Source organism: Mustela erminea, chromosome 18, assembly GCF_009829155.1.
Source record: "Mustela erminea isolate mMusErm1 chromosome 18, mMusErm1.Pri, whole genome shotgun sequence".
Lineage (NCBI taxonomy): Eukaryota > Metazoa > Chordata > Mammalia > Carnivora > Mustelidae > Mustela > Mustela erminea.
This window is the reverse complement of record NC_045631.1, coordinates 23,053,728-23,076,959: the sequence shown is the minus strand read 5'-3', so window position 1 is coordinate 23,076,959 and position 23,232 is coordinate 23,053,728. Positions and strand designations below refer to the sequence as shown.

Sequence of the window (23,232 nt, the reverse complement as noted above, 5' to 3'; positions counted from 1 at the left end):
TTTCAGCAGATTGGCCTCTCTTGCTGGGGAATGGATCACACATCCCCTTGCACTGCCATCCAGAAGTGGGAATCCTGAGCCCAGGATCCTTCCTAATGACAGGGTGAGGTTGGTAACTGGATTGGCCATGGAGCTGAAGGAGGCAGGATATGGGAGCACAGTCAGGAAGCCCATGCCAGTAGCAGGAGACAAGCAAGTTAGTAGGATTTACCCATGGGAGCTGGAAAAATCTATAGAAGATCATTATCATCAGAATGTTGCCAGGATATTGTAACAGCATTGTCTGGTGACAGATGGGAGCTACATTTGTGGTAAGCCAAGTGTAACATATAGACTTGGGAAGTTGCTGTTGTACAATGGAAATTAATGTAACATTCTGTGTCAATTATACTTCAACTTTTTTTAAAAGGTGATGTTAAAAAAAGAAAAAGTTGCCAGGGCATAGGAACAGCAGGCATTGGTGTGGACCTGGTCCAGAGAGCCAGCAGGATCGCCCCCAGGGCTTGCTAAGCTGTGCCAAGCAAGATGTGTGTGCCAGAGGTGTGGGGGGATAGTGGCTGGGGCAGCTCACATCACCGCCTGGTCAGAAGCAGTTTCCAGTATCCTCAGTTATGACCAATGAACACCAGACAAATATAGGAGGGCAACTATGCTCTGAGCCACTCTGCCCATTTCCCAGATGCCAACAGGAATAGCGCCCCAGGCACAGTCCCAACCTCTATGTTGGAATTGTTTCTTGTATGATTCTGTGAATTTACACATCCTCTCACTTCTCTGCCCATCAGGTGCACCCTGTAAACCTCCAGCAAAGGAGCTCAAAATGTCCCGCACACAGTCAGTCCCAGTGAACCATGCTGAGGCAGATAAGAGAAAACACAGGGCCACTGCGTGATCACCCAGCTGGGGAGTGGGGGGTGGTCATGAAATTTTGGTTTAACTCCTTCTGAGGATAAGTAGGAGTGAGCCAGGCAGCTGGAACAAAGAAAGAAGAAATGGCAGTCCAGGTCGGGGGAGTGGTATGGGCCCGAGGGATGGATGCGTGACCACAGACAGCGGAAAGCTGTGATCTGCCCTTACAGCTGGAAGGGAGGGAGGCCGGAGGCTGTGGAAGTACGTGGTTCGAGTTCCAGTCTTGCTTTCTTGTATCCAGATTGATCTGAACCCCTACAACAACCTGGTCACTGAAACTGACCATCATACTTTCTCTACAAAGAACCGTATCCAGGCCCCACTTCTCCCAGAGTTCCTGGTGACCTGCTGTCGAGGGGATGTCTCCTGCGTCCAGTCGGGTTTGACCTTCTGATCATTGGCCCATCCCCACAGGGGGTTGGTGATGGCGCGGACACCCTCCCTCACACCAAAAGCTCCAGCCAGCTTCCCAATCCCCCTCCACCACCCAGGTCACCCAACTAAGACTGCTGGGCTCAGCTCGCCTCTGTCCGGCAGCTCCCATGCACTGGACTCTGGCCGGGGATCTGGGAATGGTGGCCTCGGAGGCTGCCTGCAAATCCCCAGGAACCACTGTAGCAGCCTGCTTGAGCCTGGGCGGTCTGGTGCTCGGACTGAGCAGGCGGCAGTCATGTCTGACTAGAGCAGGAGAAAATTGCATTGTCTGTCACTGTCATCAGTATATCAATGGCAAACACAAACATTTTGGAAGCCGAGATAGATGACCTGGGCTACTGGCAGGGCCCGGAGATGCCGCTCAGTGCCTGCCGGGGGTCCCGGGGACTCTTCATCACCCCAGCCCCAGCTTCTCGGGTGCCTTCTCTTTATATCCCCTCACACTCTCCAGGGTGCTGAGTTTTGACTCTGCTGTTCATGGGAAGCGGCCGCTTTGGAGGGATGAGGCCTGATCGTAGCAGGCTCACACACGTCAAACCCATCAGCATCCAAACAGCCTTCAGCCCCCTTCATCTGACTTGATCTTCCTGCCAGCCCTGTGTGACAGGCACAATGAATATTGATACGCCCATTCCACAAACGAGGAACATAGTGCCCAGAGACTGTCAGCGATGTGTCACCATTAGAGGAGGAACTGAAAAATTGCACTAGGTATTCTGGCTCGGAGGAGGAGACAGGGTGTTTACCCACCAGCACCTCTATGTCCAAAAAGGGGAGCCAGGATAAAGGAAATTTAGGGGTCCAGAGCCCCCCAAGGGGCAGGCACTGTGTGTGCCTCTCCCCCATACCCTTGACCTGCCTGAGGACAACCTTGTGTGCTCCCAAGATCTCCTGGCTCTGCTGGAGCAGGGACCTTGTCGGGGAAGGGGGGCGGGGAGGGCCACAAGGGGGTGTGTGCACAAAGGGCTGGCAGGCTGTGCCAGGAGACCCCTGGAGTATCGTGAGGGGGCTCCAAATCCAGACAGCAAGGCTTCCTCTTCCCAGTAGCCCCACTGAAGGAGCAGTCCCCATATTTCTCAGAGCAACTAACAGAATTTTGGAGAAATGGATTACGTTACCACAGAGTCGGGCCTTCAGGTCCCAGAGCCCCACCCCACACTGTGTGGTCAAACTTGTCGCAGACTCTCTGGGGAACAGTGGATGGCTTAATTAATGGGGTTCTTGGAATGCCCCTGTGTGAAGCATCTCATCCTCTCTCGGCCCTGAGGGAGGACGGAAGGTGCACTCCCAGCCCACTTCCCCCATTGGATTTCCAACATCCTTACTGTCACCACATTGTATGTCACAAGATTTGGGCTCCCTCTGCCTCAGACAAGACACTCCCTGGGCACCCTGTCAGAAGGGCTAGGCACAATGTGACAGCTAATGATTTGAGTAATCCAACAAAAGAGGTGGCTCTCTTATGGGGTGGTGAATTCTCCCTCATTAGTCATGTTTAAGAAATGAGATGATGGGGCAGCTGGGAGGTTCAGTCGGTTAAGCATCTGCCTTTGGGTCAGGTCATGGTCCCAGAGTCCTGGGATCAAGTGCTGCGACGGACTCCCTTCTCAGCGGGAGCCCTGCTTCTCCCTCTCCCACTCCTCCTTGCTTGTGTTCCCTGTCTCGTTGTGTCTCTCTCTCTCTGTCAAATAAATAAATAAAATCTTTAAAAAAAAAAAAAGAGTGGATGATTAAAGCTGGGGTTCCAGCCTTGGGTAGGAATATGGAGCAAGTGTTTTCCAAGCAAAGACTAGAATTAAGGTCTTCATGCTCCTGGTGACCCCAGATAGTCTACCTGTGGCTACAAAATGAAGCCTTGTCTTTTGGTTTTATAGTCCAATAACCTCAATTTCCTACTGCTTTTATGTATGACTAGGTGGGATTACTAGCAACTTGAGCAAGTGACCTATTAAAGTTTACCAACAGCTTGGGTCAATGTTCTCTAAATTTTTCATACCTCTCTCTCTCTCTCTCTTTTTAACTGAGTTTTTTTTTTCTCTTCTGGAAAGTTGCAGCGGGTAAGAGATGGGGGCTAAAGGGTCATTTGCTACAACCAATCGGACTGCATTCTAGAAAGTTCTGAGGCCCCCACTCAAAAGTTTCTTTCAATTGTAACTGGGATTCTTGTGCAATTTCAAACAAACAATGCCTTCCCCGACCTGGATAGTGTGGACACAGCATGCCGATGGCTGGGATTCTGTGCAGTAGAAACAGTTGCCATTCACAGAGCAAACACCCTATTCTGAGTGCTGCTCGAGGTCCCCTTTTTTTTTTTTAATAGTTTGCTAATTTTTTTTTTTAAGATTTCATTTATTTATTTGACAGAGAGAGAGATCGCAAGTAGGCAGAGAGGCAGGCAGAGAGAGAGGGGGAAGCAGGCTCCTTGCTGAGCAGAGAGTCCATATATGGGGCTCCATCCCAGGACCCTGGGATCATGACCTGAGCTGAAGGCAGAGATTTAACCCACTGAGCCACCCAGGTACCCCTAGAGGTCTTTGATACATTGGCTCTTTCTGTATTCTCACAACCCAGTAAATGAGTTCCTCTGTACAACCTGGTTTTAGATATAAGGAGACAGGATCAGAAAAGTAAACCTACAGCCTGCCTTGGTTTATAGGTAGTAAAGGGCTCAGCTGAGGTTGAAGCCAGATTAGAAGTTCTGAAAGACACCCTCATTCACTGAGAGGTAAGGAAGCCCACCACGCTTCCTCTTCCCGGGGTATCCCATTCAGGGAAGAGACAGGGAGGTCCTAGCAAGAATGCTGGAGTGGGACATGTGTCTTTACGCATTCATGGTGTGGTTTAAGGACATGATCCTGAATGAAAGAAGGCAATCCAGAGACCCAACCATCCTGTAATGGCCAGGACTGAGAGATTGATTAAAATGTTAAATGAGCATGTCTTTATATCAGCAATCCTGCTGTTAGCAGTTTACCTCGTAGAAAAAAACTTCTGTTTATAAGGGTAAATGAGCCAGGTTTTGTGTGTGTGTGTGTGTGTGTGCGCGCACGCGCATGCACACGTTTACAAAATTTTTTTGTATTAACAAAAATTGGAAACAATTTCAAGTCTGCCAAAAGAGGACGAGATGGCAACATTGATCAGACAACAGGATATTAGGTAACCATTAAATATAAACATAGGTTATAAACCTAGGTTTATAACCTATGTTATAAAGGCCAAACTTATCAAATTCTGCACTTTAAATACATACAGTTTATTGGATCTCGGTTATATTTTGATAAAGCTGTTTTTAAAAAAGATCCCTTTAGATGTACGGTTGTCAACCCAAGTGATGCTCATTTTATACACCTTAATGAATAGAAGCGAGTTTCAGTATCAAGTGTGTGATATCATTTCATTTGGGGCCTCAGCAATGACGGAGTGATGACACAGGCACCCATAAATGCTTTTATGTAAGCTCTTATGAAAATGTGCAAGGTCATTCCCAAATGATCTTGACGAGGAAGCTGTAATTGGCAGAAAAAAAATGGGCAGACTATTAAATTGTTCTTTATACAGTTCTCTCTGATTTGACTTTTTACAAGCTTTTACTGCTTTTGCATTAAAAAAAATTATAAAACCAAAGCCAAACTACAGTCAGTGACTCAGCACAGGAGCCTGGCCCGTCTGTCAGGCTGATGAAAATCCCTTGCCTTGGAGGAAACAGGTACCTGGGGGCTTCATCGTCCCTTCAGGCTGGCGAGGGACACTGTCCAGGGTCTTTCTGGACCCACGCACGCTGCTGGGCACATTGCGGTAGGCGGGGCAGCCTGAGGCTGGAAGAGGGACCTAAAGGTCAGAGGCAATAGAAAATGTATTTCCTTTCCCAAATGTCTGCATGATAAAATGTAGGATTTTAATAAATTCACAGGGTGGGAATTATTAGCCGTCTGAGCTTTTATCGCTGCCTCAGGCTTTGGACTGACCCCTCCAAGACCCCACTTTCCTTAGCGACAGCAGGATGATTTTCTGTTTCATAATCTTTTCTCTCATTGTGGGAGGAAAAATAAATTCCCCAGGTGGCTTCCCTGCAAGCCCCAGCCCAGCGGACCCAATGAAAGCAGGATTTCGTCCACTCGCTCAGCTGGCAAACATTTATTGAGCACGATTTTCCTACCTTTATTATTGTGTTTATATCGGGCAGCGAGGATTCAAGAATTCCCAGAAATGTTCTGGGCAACGCACTTAGGAGTGAAGTTATGGAAGAAATGGAGACCAGGCAGGGTGACCGAGACTGGGAGGAACTTGCAACCATTCATTCATTCATTCATTCATTCATTCATTCCAAAGGAAAATTTGCAGACAGAGATTTTGAGCTTTGAGAGGAAAAAATGGTGAGCCTTCCAGTAGGAGAAAAACAAGGCCAGGTTACTGTGGCTCTTGAGAGCAGAACGAGAATCTAGGAGCAGGATACAAGAGGGAGGGCTGGGCCCAGTGTGAGGACGTGTTTAAATATTAGAATGTGCCCACACCCAGGCAGTGCTGGGGAGCACCCCTCCCCATGGGGCCCCAGTTGAGGTGGGAGGTCACTGTTGAGAGAGTGGTGGAAAGGGCTCAGCTCTCTGATGGAGACTTTGCCAGATACTGCTGGGAACCCCTGCAGCTACAACCTTCTGAGACTCCTTGATCTATCCCTGCTGGAGTGACGTCATGGAGGGCAGGCTCGTGCCCCTTCCCCACCCCCTCCACCCCCTCCATGGGGCTCCCAGCTGAGGCTCTCTCGCTCCCCTGCCCCTAACCTGGGCCTCTCCTTGTGTCTGCTATAAGGGTACCTGCCACTTCTGAGGACACCTGGGGCAGATCTCCTGGTCACGGCACTGAAGAGTGGGCAGGAATGACACCGTGATACTTGGCCGAGGGGCCATGCCCAGCAAACATGGGGCCCCGCACACCATTCATTTATTTGGCGGAGAAAAGCCTACTAGTACCTTCCATTGCCAGCTCTGTTCTGGGGTGAGTCCTAGAGCAGGGGCTGGAACAGGTTCGTCCCTGGAGGTGCTCTCGTTTGGGTGAGGGACAGGGCGGGTGTGAGCTGTGGCAGGAACTCTGAGTGGGAGGTCGAGAATTCTGGGTGCTACTTTGGGTAGGATGGGGGAGAGCCGAGATCTGAGTGACCCCAGGGGAGGAGGGTGGGGAGATCATGAGGAAAGTTTTGAGAAAAGCCAGAAAGTCGGTGTAGCTGGAACACAGGGAGCCTCTTAGTCCTCTCGGGCTGTTGTAACCAAATACCACAGGCTGGGCGGCTTCACAGCAGAAATGTATTTTCCTGACATTTTGGCAGCTGGAAGATCAAGATCAAGATGCTGTCAGGACACTTTCTGGTAAGACCTCTGGTCTTGGCTTCTAGACGGCTGGCTCCTCGCCGGACCTTCCTGTGGTCTTCCCTCTGTGTGTACAGAGAGTTCTACACCTGTCCCTTCCTCTTCTCAGAAGGGCACCAGGCACCTTGGGTGAGGGCCTCCTTCCCAGGGCTTCATGTAGCTGTAATTAACTCCTTAAAGACCCTATCTTCAAATACAGTCACTTTAGGGGGTAGACTTCAACATTTGGATTTGGGGGAGGAGCGTTCAGTGGCTGATGGTGAGATGATGGGCCGTTTCCATAAGCAGATGGCAGCGGTCCTGGAGCGAGGGGCTGTGAGGGGACCGTGGGGCACCGTGAGGGACAGTAGGGAAAAATGACCATTGTGGGGCTGTGGTGTTCTGCTGGTGGAAAGAACAGAAGCCAGGATCCCAGAAGGGCTGGTCTCTGATGGGAATGCAGACAAATCATCTCTGTGACAGGAAGGAAGGCTGGGAATTGGGTATAGATGCCACTGTGCCTGGGGGTGGGAGGTCTGGTGCCAAGAGGGTGACTGGCTTCTCTTCTGGTTGCTTCTGTTTTCTCCGTGCAGTGAGACCGAAAGGCCCCAACCAGGACTGAAGGGTGGGTGATCGGCCGGAAGTCAGGGTCAGGGGAAGGGTGTGCAGGGGTCTCCTCAGAGAACAACAGAAGGACACGTGGCCCGGGGACTATGGCAGTGTCGCCGAGGAGCACTAGGGGCCCACTGGGTGGGGGGGGTCTGTGTTCATCACGGACAGTGAGACCAGTCAACACGATGGTGTGCTTTCCTTGTGTTTAGGGAAGGTAATTACATTTAACCAGGATGGGATTTAGCCAGGAAACCCCCCCCCCCCCAAAAAAAAGGAACCCAGTGGTGAGATGGGCCACAGGATCTCGGCCTGGGGAGGGAGCAGAATGGCATCATGAGGCTGGCCATAGGGAAGAGATGGTAGATTCTTGGCTGTGCCTGGAGGGAAAGATGATCAGCCCCATTTGACGGGGAGATACACTGAGATCTGGAGACATCAGTCGTATATATGGTCAGTAGAGGAACTTTAGAAAATGAGTGCCAGGAAGGTGAGAAACTGCAAAGTGCTTACGTTGGCCATGTCTCTTTCCCCTCTTCTCCCCTCCCCTCCTCCCTCCTCACCAGAGGGCGTGACCCACTGACCCAGAACCAAGGATGTTCCCAGAACACGGAGCTGTCCATGGTAGAACTGGGAAAACCCGAGACAAACAGCTTCGTGGGTCTAGGACCCGGCAGGTTGGCCGGCCAAATGCACTTCCTTTGTAGACCCCCACAGCCCTCCAGCTTCCCAGGTCCTCTATAGCTGAAGACAACTTACCAGTGAAAGGTAAATGCAGCCTCAGGTCATTTTGAAAGCAGTATCGGGGAGAGAAAGAGAGGAAGAGCGTGTGAGTGAGAACAAGAGGGAGAAGTAACAGAAGGCAAACCCAGTGTGCCAGCTGTAATCCAGAGCCCATTCTTGCAGACCTGGGAGTCCGAAGTGAGGGGACAGAAATAGGGCCACCTAGCACATATTATGCTACCTGTTTATTTTTAAAAAAATAGAAACTATATATTTTTCAAAAGATTTTGTTTTATTTGAGAGAGAGAAAGAGAGGGAGAGAGGAGGAGGAGAGGGAGAGACTCCCAAGCAGACTCCACACTGAGTGCAGAGCCTGACCTGGGGCTCGATCTCACAACACTGAGATCATGACCTGAGCCAAAATCAAGAGTAGGATGCTTAACCAACTGAGCCATCCAGGTGCCCCAGAAATTATACACTTTGGATAGGTAACTGATTTTGAATAAATAACCCCCAAGGGTCAAAACTCAAAGGATACCAAAGAGTATACAGGGAAGTATCCCGTCCTCTGGCCAGATGTCACCTCTGTTTCTTGTGCTTCCTTGCAAAGATGCTCAATGCATATAATGCTCTCTGCATGTAAAGCTTGCATCTTCCCCGTTTCATGCAACAGAAGGTCATGGAGGTCATTCCCTATCAGTACGTAAAAGGACGCATCTCCCTTCAGAACTTAAGCTCTGCAGGGCAAGGAGGTTTGACCGTTTTGTTCAACATTGTATCTTCAGCACCAAGAGCGGTGCCTGACACGAAGGGGGAATTCAGTCAATGTTGAATGAAATGGACCAATCCTTTGCTCTTCTCGGCGTTCCGGTGAACACACGTGCCACAGTTTATCAAATTGTACCACTTTGGCTCTTCGGTTGTTTCCACACTTTTGATTGCATAATTGATGCCACAAGTAACATGGGACACACTTGCCACTTCACATCTACCTGTAAACCAAATTCTAGATTCTGTGTGAATCTATCTGTAAACTGAATTCCCGGAAGTGGGATTGCTGGGTCAAGGGTAGGTTTTTTGTTTTGTTTTGTTTTGTTTTTTTAAATTTTGGCAGATAGGGCCAAATTATCCCCTTGTATAAAAACTTCCTCATTTCCCCCATGCATTTACTATACATTTTACGTATCATCTTTTTCTTTGATTTTGAGCCACCTTCCAATGTTCTGCTCATCAGCTCTCCCCTGTTGGATACATATATGTAACAGCAGCCTTTCCCACCAATGTGCGACTGTTTCTTGTTTTATGGGCTATGAGGAGCATTGCTCCGGCTTCTGAGGCCAGCCTTTCCAAGGGTGTTGGGCCCATCAGAGAGGTCACAGACCTGCATTCAGGGGTTCAGTACTCTTGGATTGGTGGATGGGAGGGGGACAGAGAAGAGAACCTTAACTTAGGCACTAGTATTTTGGAGAGGAGCTGGGGATATCCAGAGAGCCCCAGCCGCTTAGCTTTCTTTCCTCAAGAAATTTTCCCTAAATTCCCCGGGGATTTCCCATTCCATTTACCACGATTCCTTCTATTAGTCTCTCCATGTATTGAATTCCCAGCTCACTCTAATGACTTATTGATTGGCCCCAAGGGACCTCTAGCATAGATAGGGCAGCAGGGATATTTCTTTCCGAGCCTCCGGTAAAAGAAGAAAATGGCTCAGACTTTGCAAACTCCGACTCTCAGCAATTTGCCCCATCTCTCTGCCCTGGCCGATACTTGGTTACCCTCCAGCAATGATGCATTCCCTGCCAATGATGTTTTTAATTCCTGCTAACATTTAGCACTGCTGTGGCGATGTCTGGCTAGACAGTGAGAGCTCTTGTAAGCTTCCAAATGTCTACTCTTCAAGAGACATTGGAGAAAGGAGCAACACGTGGTTTTGCTCCCCCAACCCCCTGCTCCATAGCACATTCCTGCTAGTCATTTCCACACACCCGGAGTGATGATGACCGTCTCTGAAGCGGGAATAAATAAAACGCATGTGCTCGGAGTCTTTTATTCAGACTCTCGTCCCTCCATTCATTCCCCCAGCCAGCCCCTTCTCTGGAGCTTTGGAGCACCCACATGGAGGCAGACTTTGGGCAGGTGCTGGTGGAGAAGAGCAGAGGATGAACAAGATGATCGGGTCCCGGGAGCCAGAATCGTGCCCTCGCTAACCTCGCTGTGATGAAAGGCCATTCACAAAAGCATTGGATCAATTTCAGATCTCAGTGAACACACAAACCTTTCCCTAAAAGGAGACAGCGTTGGTGGTGTGTATGTGTGTGTGTGTGTGTGTGTGTGTGTGTGTGTGTGTGTACATTTTCCAGTTTTGGTATTTGGCCTTCATTTCCTAATTGTTGGGTTCCCCTCAATCAATAGGAACAGCATAGAGACCTACTATGTGCAAGACAACACGCTAGATGCAGTAGGAGGTGATTGGGTTTTGTTTTTGACTCAGTGTTGAGCCTTGAAGGACTGGCACCTAGAACAGTACCTAGAACAGTACCCGACACAAAGGGGGCATTCAGTAACTATTGAATGAATGGAATGAATCCTTTGTTCTTCATGGTATTCTTCTGCAAAATACCTGAGCTTCCCATTTATTTAATTGTACCCTTTTAGAAAGAGGTTAAAGCCCCTGGGGGAGGGAAATATTGGGATTTGGGGGACACAAGGAGCCGAGTTCCAATGCTGGGTGGTTCAGGACAAAGCCAGGTTGCCCTTTTCTTTGCAACATCTCCAGGAGTTTGTGACACAAATTAACAGGGCAAGCAAGACTTGGGAAGGAAATGTTTCAGAGCTCTAGAAGAGCTCCTGTTGCCAGCCCCCTCAAGTATTTTAGAATCATTCATTTACATTCAAGTGGTCAAAAGCTAATTTTAGATCATCCTCATCTTTTCCTGAAACCTAAGGACTTTTGAGTGAAAAACACACGGACGAGTGAGTTCTGTGAGCTGGGTTTGAATGATAGCAGACTTCCAAAAACGACAAAGCGGTGAAGCGGATTCTCGGTTCTGACTTTTCCACGCATTCAGCCTCATCCCCCCACAATTAGTCCTCATTAACGAGCCCTTATGTCTTTGCCGGCATGTGAGCTCTGTGGTCCCTGGAGCAGTGCCTGGTCTGATTTACCTCTCTCTTCACACGGAATCAAAGGCAGGAGTTCATTAAGCAAATTAATAGGCGAGACGCAGTTTCAAAAGAAATATTTAGCCTATCAAAGGAGGTAGGGAGGATTTTTTTTCCCCCACACATTTTACAAGTCATTCATTCACAGGTAAACTGTGCTCGAGCTAATTAGAAGTCATTCTTTGAACTCATAAAGCGTGTCCCCACTGGACCTGTATTGGAGTCTTTGTTGGATAGCCTGAAATCACTGTGCGTCCCTTCATATAATAAGTAAAATAAAATATCCCGTATTTCTTTCTAGCATGAGGCAGTGAGGTGTGGAAAGACCATGGGCTCTCTGTTTAAGTGCCCTTGTTACCGTTTTCTGGTGAGCACTCACCGAGCATTGAAGCAGTGCTTCTGAAACAGAACAGGATGCATCATTTGGGTCGACTTTCTGGAGCTCAGAGCATCAGTTTCCTTGTCTGGGAAAACTGGACTAATAATACCAAAGTGTAAAGGATTGTTACCATGGCAAACCCTCCCAGGGTTCCAGGCGTTTATTGTAGGTCCTTGGTGAATGTTAGCTCATGGCCACCTCCTAACAACTAGCTGGCACATACGGTCTGACGAGCCACCATTGGATTGTTTCCCATTTCTGTGGAGTTGGACAAATGATCTTGAATCTGTCTATTTTGTTAGGAGTGGGGCTGGGGCACTGTGAAGACTGGGGAGTTCCAGGGTGAGGGCTGTACCCCACTGGCAGGAATTCCATATTCAGTCCCCTTGAACAGCTCTAATGGCCCCACAGCGCCCCTCCCCACCCGCATGGCTGAAGATTCTGACCCTGGGGTTGCTGGGAGGGCCGCAGACCTTATATGGCTCTGCCTGGTCTGCCTCACTCCTGCTTCTTGCTCTGCCCTCCCAGCTCCCAGGGATCTGCCGGAAAAGGCACTCCCTCCTGCGCCTGCCAGCATCACAGCTCTAACCCATTCCTCTGATTCACTCTGGGGATGGTCCCTGGGCTCCCGCCCTCCTCGGCCAACTGTCCTCCAGGCAGACCCCGGGCTCTGTGAGACAGACCCCCTCGCAGCCTGGGGGGCAGAGTTTAAATTATAGGTACTCTGAGAGAAAACCCATTTCTTTCTGTGATAAGGTCTCAAAGGAAAGGTCAGGCAGATAAATAACTTTGAGGGAGGAAATGATATTGTCCCAATGGCACATGCCATTCTAAGAACGAGCTTCGGTCCCTGAAGTGGCACTTTCCCCCTCTGCTGTTAAATCGAGTCACAGAGGTTAACCCTTAAAAGAGCAGGACAGGGAAGGGAAAAAAGACAAACTGGAGGACAGTTTTAGGTGAAGTGCCAGCATCAGCCCAAGCTGCTGTATTATTTACCTTCAACACCCTCCAGATATTGGCTTTGGCCCCTGGGGGGCACCTTAACTCTCCTGGGCTTCTGCTCTTTGTAGAGGGCTCAGTGGCTCTGGGAGCCCAGGATCAACCTCTGAAGGTGGGGACAGGTATGAGCCAGCTGGAGCAAAGCGTGCAGAAGGGGACCGTGGCTGGACAGAATGGGTAGAGGGGATTTCGGTGGTGTCTGCCTAGTGCCCCACGCTACCTCTATCATAATGCATATCTCATCGCATTTTAATTTTCTTTAAGATCTTCGAGAGCAAAGACTTGAAATCCAAAGGTGCCTAAGAAAAGTAGCTGCTCAGTAAATATGTGTTGCCATATGAACGAACACGGGCAGAGGATGACAGACCCGGACTACTGACATGCAGATTACTGTAAAGATGTGTTCCTCTCTCAGGATGAGAAAGTCCCGGCAGAAAGTCTCTATACATTAAGCATTCTGCGATTTTAAATTTAAGTTTTAAATTAATATATGCCCGTTTCAGCTCAGGACTATTGTCTTTCGGATGAGATTTTAAAAGACTCATTTTGTGTCCCAAAAGCAGAGACTTTTGGGACAGAGACAGGATCATTTGTGGCCAGATCCCTCCTGTGAGCCATTTCATCTTCATAGATCAAATCAGAGACCCGATCCGGGGTCCCCACTCCTCTGGAGTCGGAGGCTTATTTATGAACGCAGAATCTCTTGCAGACCCACTTCTGTAGTTGACTTTGGTATTCATTGTTCAAACAGTGAACAACGTTCATCGAACATTTGTTCAAGAGAACATATAGTGACAAAAAGCTCCTCGGACATTCAGGGGCTCTTTTAATAAACTTACATTTTATCAATCAAAACATTTATGCTAATTTTCCAATGAGTAGCAGCCGGCAGGCAAGCATGATGAATTTTTTTATTTACTTATTCTACCAAAAATTATTGGTGCATTTGAGGATGGCCCCAGAGCCACAGTTAGGGGTGGGGAGGCGGCGGGAAGGGGAGGGTTTCCCTAGCCTCCTTCCTGCTCCAAGGTAGTAGTTGGCCATCTACAATCAAATCAGAGAAGGAGGCCCATCTTTCCAAATAATTGTAACAACTCATGAACGACTTCACACTTGGATGTCTCTCATTTAATCATTACAAAGTCTGCCGTCCTGGTTTGAGGTTAGCCTGGGGCCACCTCAGGAGCAGGTTGTCCAGACTGCAGGCATTAAATTGTCTGAGAGTTTTTTCAGCTGAGGCAGAGAGAAGCAAGGTCTTTGAGATGAGATCTTGAGGAAAAGAAGAAGTGTGAAGGGAAGGGTGGAAATCCGCCAGTGTTCCTGCTCGGGCAGCCCAGCCTTGTGTTCTTGCCACACCCCACTTGAGGGAGGGATACAGACTGAGGCCGGGAAGCTGTTTTGTGCGGCTTCTGGATGAAGGGGGGGCTTTCTGCCCTTCCCTCATGGACCACAGAGCCTCTGGCCAACTCAGGATGCAAGACGAGACCAGCTGCTTGTTTGTCCAAAGCAGCTGGACTCTCCACGTGATGGTCACTCCATCCCAACCAACCCAGTGGCTTCAAACACCCAGCATGTTCTTCTTTCCCATGGTCCTGGGAGGTGTGTGGACACAGCAGGATGCTCCCAATGTTGGCCTCAATTGGGTCTCTCTTGAAATGCGGGCAGAGGGCAAATGTGGCTGGAGACGTCTAGAGACTCAGCTGGGAGGCTAGCTAGGACAGCTGAGTCTGCCTCTCTCCATCAGTTCAGAGCCTTTTCATGGGGTCTCTCGAAAAAGGTTGGCGGATGTCACCCATAGAGACTCAGGGTCATTGGTCATTAAGAGCACAGAATGTAAGTGGAAAGCCTAGAAGGGGACACAGCCAACCCCTTCCTCCATCCGTTCCACACATCACAGAGCTTTAGGGCCACGTTCAATGTGGAAGGGGGTTACGCCAGCTGTGGGGTGTGGTTCAGTGCGTGGAACGGGAACTCCGGTTTGGGGGCTCCAAAGGAGGGTACCTTGTCCTGGAAAGGAACAGGCTCCCCTCCCCGACGCGGGGCTGTCATACTGGTGAGGTGCTGCCCTCATGTGGCTGCCTGCGGTCATCACAGGCACAGAGCAAAAGCTTGAACTATATAGCCTTGTGTCTTGGAGCCGGATGATATCTCTAGGGTCCCGGGTTAAGGCAATAATAGTAAAAACAAACAAAAAAGTGCTTTCTTCGTATTGATGTAATGCAATTGCACCCGTATGCTGAGGAATATGATGTTACCTAACAGCACTGAAGGACGGGGTGCGGAGAGAGGAAATCGACGCTGGCGTTCCCTTTACTATAGCTGTGAATCAGGAAGTCTCCGCTTGTCTATTATCTGATCTTGACAATGATCCTACCCTATTTCCGAGTCTATTTAAACGTGTAGAAATGGAGGCTTAGAGAAGTGAATTTAGTTCTGAAGATCACAGGGCTAGCGAGTGGCAGAGCTGGGACTGAAAACCAAGCCAGGCTGATTCTCATGCCTTGATTTCCCCCCACCTTTCCGAGCTGCCCCTCCTTCCCCCACGCATGGACAGCTCCGCCTGAGTCCTTGCCCTGCAGAAAACCTCCTAATGGGCCCGAAACCTGAATATTTAATGTTGTCACTATGGCTTTTCTTCCTCCTAATTGAGGCTTTTACCAAAGTGACATTTTCCCTTTCCTCTGCATATCGTCCCTGGCTCACTAATGACGTGTTTATTCAACACAGGGCATGGAGGCTATTTGTTCTGACAGCTGGCCCACCTGCGCCCCCTGCCCCCACGTGCGAGGCTGAGGGGAGCAGAGCTGTATCAACCACAGCTCAAAGCATAGGGCAAGCAGCAGGGTGGCCCCATGTTCTGTCATTTGGCTGACACCAGGGCAGAGCAAAGATCCAGAAAGGGTAGTGTGACAAGCGTGGGGTGCCTGCTTGCCGTTGTGGGCTCCGCAGCATGTTCTGGACCTGGCAGCCGGCTCCTTCAGTCCAAGAAATGCTGGTGAAAGTGATGATGGCTGAGACTGATTCAAGGCAACCCTAAGATTTGAGTTTTCCTTTTGTAAGAAAGAAAAGGGGAAAGAGGGAGTGCTTTACTTAAGGCAATGGGAGTATGTGTTGGGGGAGTATTGATCATTTTCTACTTATTAACCCAAACTCAGCTACCTCTTCTACACGTTACTGGTGTCTAATAAGCTTTTCAAACGTGCCATGTTCAAAGTCAAATTCTTGACCCTTCACCTATGCTCTTTTTATGGCTTGTTTCAATGGAAGTACAATTTACATGCGGTAAAACGCACAGATTTTTTTTTATTTTTTTATTTTTTATTATTATTTATTTTAAGGCACAGATCTTGACTGTATAGCTCGAGAAAGAGTTTTACCTATGTGAACATCCAGGTAACTACAGAATATTTCCATCACCTGGAAAGTTCCCTTATCTCTCTTTCTGCTTAATACTCACCTCCCCCTCCCCCACCCATAACCCCTAGTCTGACTTTATTCACCGTGGCTTCATTATGCCTGTTCTTAAACTTCACTGACATCGAATTGTCAGGGATGGGCCATTTTGTGTCTAGATTCTTTCATTCAGGACAATTGTTGAGATGTGGCCACATTCTTGTGTCAATACTGTGTTCTTTTATGTTGTAAGGTTTTTCCATTGTCTCACTGAACCAGAACCTTGATGGACATTTGTTTTGTGTTCAGCTTTGGTCCATATGCATCTCTTGTCTTCCTTTCCCCCAGTACATACCTAGGAATGGAATTCCTGGTAAATAGGATAGGCATAGGCTTACTTTTATTACAACTGCTAGTTAGTATTTCTGACATGGTCTTACACTCTTACCAGGGAAGGATGAGAATTTCATTGGCTTCTTATTTTTGCAAATACTTGGAAATTTTTTGGAGTCTATAGTAGTATCTAATTTTGTTTCAAAATTTCACTTCCCGGTGGGGTTCTGAGGTTGAACACCTTTCCATTGGCTTATTGGCAATTTGTGTACCTTCTTTGATAAGTTACCTGTTCAAATCTTTTGCCCATTTAAAAAAATTTGGCTGTTGTTTTTTTTCTTATGGATTTATATAATTTCTTTGTACACTGCAGACATGAGTCCTGTGTGAGATACGCAACACCCATGTTTCGTTCCTGGCTGTGGTTTTGCTATTTTACATTCTCAGTCATGTCTTCTGATGTGACCTCATGTCTTGTCCTCTCATTTACTTCCCTTGGCCTTTTCACACGTCCTCTGTTCCTTCCTGTGGCCTTATGGCTGCTCTTGACACATGCCAAAAAGAACCTGACCTCTGTGCCTTTATGGCCGCTCTCTCCTCCCTCCAGGCTGCTCATCCCCCCCAAAATCCAGGTATCTGGAAGGTTCACCCCCTTGCTGTGTCTGGGTCTCCATTCAAATGCTATCTTCTCAGAGAGCTTTCTCTAACCACTGCCTCCAGAACAGCTTTCCCCAGACCTCTTACCCCATCTTATTTTTCCTCTTAGCATTTACAGCCTTATGTGTGTATATATATATATATTAACTGGCTTGACTCCCTATGAGCCTTGACCCCAGAGAGTGCCAGCACTCATTAGATACTTTAAGGAAAGTCATTAACTGAAACACTGGAATTAGTAAGAATAAGTACAGGTATGGCATAGTAACCAATAGCCCCCAAATCGTGGTATTTAAAACATCCAAAGGTTGATTTCTCACCCATGCTGTATGTCTAATGTGGGTCAGAGGGGGAATTCCGTTCAGTATAGTTGTTCAGAAACCCAGGTTGACAGAGAAGCCACCATTTTATGATGCCACCTTCTCAAACACTAGCTCTGAGGTTTGCTGGGGTGAGGGATGAAAACATGGAGAACAGAGCACACTGACCATGAATGTACTTCATCCAGAAGTCACACATATCACTTATGCTCACATTTCAATGTCCAAAGCCAGGCACATGGCCAGACCTAACTTCAAGGGGTGTGAGCTGGTAGAGAGAGGAGAACTGAAAATCCCAGTGAACACCAATGATGTCCACCACAATGAATGAAAACTTGTGAATGAATGAATGAATAAACTCATGAGTGAATGAATGAATGAATTCAGGAAATAAAAATGAAGATGGCCCTTGTAAGCAATGGTTGGGCAGCCAATTTGTTAAACTGCTCTCACGATGTTGCATGGGATCAACACTGTCTTCTATTCAGATATGGCTGGGCAGAAGAATGCCTATAACCATGTTCTAAGGAAAAGAGGAAGAGCACTGAATATTTAGTATGCTTTCATTGTGTTCCAGGGCAATATGCCTAGTGTTTGTCGTAATTACTAAATTAGATAGTACTTGCTTCATATAACAATTGGGTCAACTAAGACCCAGAGAGAGAAAATATAGTCCAACGTCTTGCAACTAGCTGGCCAGACTTTGACTAAAACACATGCTCTCTCAACAGGATGCCAAGTTACAGACGGGGTCCCAATGTGCTCTACTCTATAATCTTGTACCTCTCTACATGGGTTAGAGCTGGTATCACAGGCATTGTTTCTTTGTTTGTCTCTGTTGGCTTCTTACTAAAGCCCAGTGACCCCAAGCTATCCCATACCAGGTCATCTTAGCCCATCGGTTCACTTCACCAATGCTATAACCTAACAATTTCTATCCATTGATTCATGTTTCTTCATTTTTTCATTCAGTAGGCTACTCTTGAATACTCACAGTATGCCCCATTCCTCACGTTACTAAGACTAAACACTTGATATAGTAAATCAAACAGTGTGCATGAATCCCTGAGGAAATGGATGTCCCTGGGTGAGTCACACAAAACTTTACACTGTGGTTTCTTCATTTGCAAAATAAGGGTCATACCTACTGTGCCTTTTACGAAGACGTATTCTGTGGATACAATGATATGGTGACTATTAAAGCATTTTGTCAAGTGGAGAGAAACGTAGAAACCGATTCTCATGTTATAACCATGTTTATTGGCATCAAAGACAACACAAAGCCTGCCATCTTCTTAATTCTTTTGCTCCTAGAGACCCCCCCCCACTTACTTATTTAGATTCTTAAAACAAAAACACAAACTGGGCTGGACAAGTATTCCATTTCTAGAAATCATCCCTGGCCTAACGGGGTGAATGGCTTTCCTCTTGAGTCTACAGCCTAGCTTCTTAGGAGGTGAGTTTAAAGTTTGATCTGGAAAGGACAAGGGGCTGGAAACTGCCCCACCCCACCCCAGTTCCAAGCTTATTTGGAGAACAAATCCCAATTCAAGGCTAGACTTGGCCCCCTCATACAACCTCAAATGAAATCCAGCTTCCAGCATTGACTGGACGGCTTCATGGCGCACCGTGGTCCATGTGTTGTATGTGGACACCATGCTTGAACTGTCACCCTTCCCACAGCTGCCATCTTAGACTTGTCTATTGCAACAGTGTAGCTTAGTTTTCTAGCAGATGGAAGTAAAACTTCTTGTTCTAGGAAAATCAGCATATTATGACAAATTCCTGACAGATGCAAAGTAAGAATCTTGAGAAGGGAACCCGTCTTCTGATGTGCACTAGCAGAGGCCTCGCTGCTGGGTGGGGGTTCAGGGCAGTGGAATCAGTTGTCCAGAACTTTCTGCAGAACACAGCTTCATGAGATTCCCCCTCAATCCTTCTGGGTTCTGGTCTGTCTGAACAGTCTCCCCTGTGCTCCCCACTTGCCCTCCTGCACACCCACTTCCCTGTAGAAGGAAATCCATTGTCCCAAATACTTCTGTTGTGAACTAAAGGCATAGGGGCCAGTCTGTGACCCTGACAATGTGAGGGTCTGACAATGTGAGGGTCTGATTTCCATCCCAACAACACTGCACACATAGGGTCCCTCCCATCATTTTCAGGGAGGTCTCAATGGTGGACTCAGCACCCCCTGCCCCCACCGCAGGGCTGCCAGCTGGGGCATAGAGGGACGGTGGGAGCTAGCTCACTTCCAGCTCATTGAATCAAAGTCACTCTGCCCCCACCCCTCATTTCTGTACCATGTGGGAAGTAGAATAGGATTTTGTACCCATCCTGAATTTGTTGAGACACGTCCCGTAAAGACCGTGTCTCCCCAAAATTCATACATTGGAACCTAATCCTCAGTATGATGAGGTGGGCCTTTGGGTGGTGATTAAGTCGGTCTCAGTGACCTGATAAAAGAGACCCCAGAGAGCTCCCTTGCCCCTTCCATCATGTGAGGACACAGCAAGAAGAAGACTACTATGAGCCAGGAAGTAGGTTCTGACCAGTCATGCAACCTGCTGGCTCCTTGATCTTGAACTTCCCAGGTTCCAGAACTGTGTGAAGTACATTTCCATTGTTCACAAGCCACAGTTTATGGTATTCTGTTGTAGCAGCCTGGATGGAGTAGGCAGTGGGGAGAAGTTAGGTCCCCCAAGAGCATCTTCTCACACTCCCCGATCACCTAGACATCTGGCAGATGAGGGAGAGTCATCCCGCCTGCTGGGTCACCCGTGCCCCTTCCACTCTGGGCCTCAGGACCCAGGGATGTGTGCTCTTTCCATGAATAGAAGCCCTCCCGAGGTGGTAGAAACTGAGAGCTTCACTAAGTCTCTGGGTGGTTTCCTGAGAACGGGGTCACTTTATCAGTCCTTTGGATTATTATTTTTAACCTGCTTACCCTTAAGCTTATAATAAGATGGTAATGTAATAATAACCCTAACTGTGTTTATTAAGCATTTTCCCCAAACCGAGCACTAGAGCCATTTCCCCATTCAGTTCTCACAGCATCCCTGTGGGGGAAGAGAAGCTACCTGCGTTCTAGGGAGGAAGCAGCTGGGACAGTTGGGGAGATCACACATGCTCTCGCTCAGAGAGGACTTGTCCATGTGGTCTTCTGAGCCAGGGACAGGGAGCAGCTCTTCGGAGTGGGGGTTGGATGCAGCATCTCACAAGCCCATGAAGGCCTCTGGATGGGAAGGAGCGGGTGGCCTTGGAAGCCCTCGGAATCTGGGCAGGGCACCTTAGTGCCAGCCTCAACAGGGCAGCTGGGTCTTCTTGGGGCAGAGAGCCAGCATCACCTGCTGCTTCCATATTGCTCCCGCCTTTATTAGGACTGTCAGTACTCCTGGTGATGGGAGGCTTCCCAGAGAGGCCCCCCAATGCCAGAAACGTTAGCAGCAACTGCACACTTGTCAACCAGAGCGTGCTAAAAGCCTCCCCCATCCCAGCCTTGCCCCGCCGAACAGCAGGCTCCCACTCTTTTTGCCTTTGCTCCTTACCTATATTTCGAGCGGGAAGAAAAGTGTATTTTTTTTCCCGTTAATATCCATTTTACAACCATTTGGTGCAAGATCTGAGAGCTGTCAGAGCAGTAATGCATTGCATCAAATTAACATATTTTCCTGAAATGGTAATTACACCCTTTTTGTGTGCCTCTGAATACACATTTTTTGAAGTGTGAATGAGGCACTGACATCAAAGTCTCCCCTTAAATCATCGTTATTAGTGCATCTGTCCAAATGATTCACGGGAAATGGCTGGCAGAAGTTTTTAAGTTTAGAGGAATTAAAAGGTGAGCCACAGAGCTTCTTTAGAAAAGTTGGAATGCCCAGCATCTTTTAATATGCGTTTGTTCCTTCACACCCTAGAACTGTTCCCAGGCTGGTGATGCTAATCAGTTCAGTTGAACACATCTTTATTGAGCACCTACTATATTAAAAGCCCTTGTTAGGCCACTGATGCAGAACAAGACATTTGTCCCTGCGTTCAGTCCCAGGGGGGAAGGACAGACAAGTGGCCTGAAGAGGGGGAACCTGGGAAATGGCATTTAGACATGGAAGACAGAGAATAATTCTGAGTGTGCATCTTGGGGGAAGGAGATAGAACCACCAAAGGCATCTTCAGAAGGTGGCATTTGAGCTGGACCTTGAACATAAAGCATTGAGGATGATAAATATGCTCCAGGTTCAGAGCGGAATCCCTAAGGCATGGGTTTGAGAATGGCGAGAACCCAGTTCTCAGTGCCTGGCATCATAGGGAAGGATCATAGCAAATGGGGCTTAAGAAGATGTTCTTTGTATCTTAGGTCCCTCAAAAGGAGCCTACAAAGTGCATTGTGGCTGGAACGTAGGGATAGAGGTGGGGAGGTGGTCGGGCTATTGTGGGAGGCGTCATGAGCTAGTGAAGAGTTGAGTCTTTATCTTAAAGATCCAGAGAAGCCACGGAAGGTTTTCAGGAGTGGAGGGACTTGAACAGATTTGTTTGTGAACCATCACTCAGCCACTACGTAGATAATAGATTGAAAGCAAGGGAGTGTCAGGAAGCACGAGTTAGAAGGCTGTTACTAGAGTCTGAGCAAGTGATCAGGGCCTGGACTGGGACAGTGGCAAAAGGAATGGAGACAAACAGATGGTTTTAAAGGGCGCTCAGAAGGGAGACTGGGCTGGGCTTCACGATCAGTTGACTGACAGTGTCGATGGAGAAGGAGGTGTTAATCCCGATTCTGCAGATGGTGGTTCTGTTAAAGGTGGTGGAGAAAAGGAGTGGAAGACCAGGGGCTGGAGAGAAGTTGATGAGTTCCGTCCGGACACGCTGAGTTCTCAGCCCTTCCAGTCAGCCCTTCCAGACGTCTGGATGACGTCTCTGTCATTTTGACAACTTGGTTGGGTTCTTCTTGTTTTGATGCATGGGGACATGCATAGGGACATGGTCTTGTCTTGGACGTGGCTGTTTCAGTGGCAAGGAAGTGATATACAGGGGGATTGGTTCCTGTGAGAGATGGAAGGGATGGAAGGACACGGTGGCCCTCCACAGAAATCCAGGAACAGTGGAACTCAGAATTGGACAGGCTTCCTGTACAGCAGAAGGAAAAAGATAGCACGTCGAAACCACTCCTTCCTTCTTGTTCCGGGTCCAAGGATTGTCTGCAGTCCTGATGCCCGAGCAGAAATTTAGTGAGAGACCTACCTGTGACAGTGTAGATGGTTCCATAGCTTAGCTGTAACCAGGACCTGATGTTCCTCTGCTCAGCTTTGTTCATGCTCTTTGCACTGGTCCAAATGGCCGGGACATCCCGGTCCTACCCATGGCCGTGGCGATTGTGGCCCGCACACTTCTCAGAGCCCACATTCCCAAGGAGGCTTAGTCTTTGCCAGCCAGGACCTCATCTTTATCATTGATTTATTTAAAAAAGGAAAAAGTCAGGAAAAAAAATCACAAATGGTGATAACAAATATCAGTGAAGCAACAACATTTGGTTGTTTTATATCGGGTTTCTAAAAATATTCGGATCAAAGAAATAGGAGAGTGAGTGCAGATCAAGTGAAAGTCCTCCTTGTTCCTCCCAATCCCCTGTTCTCCATGCCTCAAGCCATCAAGATCCATGAATTTGGTGGATTTCCTTCCTGTTCATTGTATTTAAACTTCTACTGCACATACATACACCCATAAACATAATGTAGTAGTGTTCGGTGTGTTTTTATTTAACAAAAATGGCACCATTCAGTATGTAATGTTTTACAATTTGCCCTTTTTTTTTCACTTGGTATTGTTTTCAAGATCTATTTATATACATTCTCATAGATCTAGTTAGTTTAATTGCTGTATAATATTCTGTTTTAGGAATACACTGCCATTTTTTTTTATCCTATTCCCCCATGAAGGGCATTTGTGTTGCTTCCAAATTTTTGCCATTACCCACAATGCTGCA

The 23,232-nt window shown here is 47.9% G+C and overlaps 1 protein-coding gene across 1 annotated transcript in view; it reads left to right on the top strand.

Moving 5' to 3' along the window:
- The window catches only part of ASIC2 (acid sensing ion channel subunit 2), a 962,947-nt gene that overhangs the window by 330,098 nt on the left and 609,617 nt on the right, over positions 1-23,232 (top strand). The gene's annotated exons all lie outside the window — the stretch shown is intronic.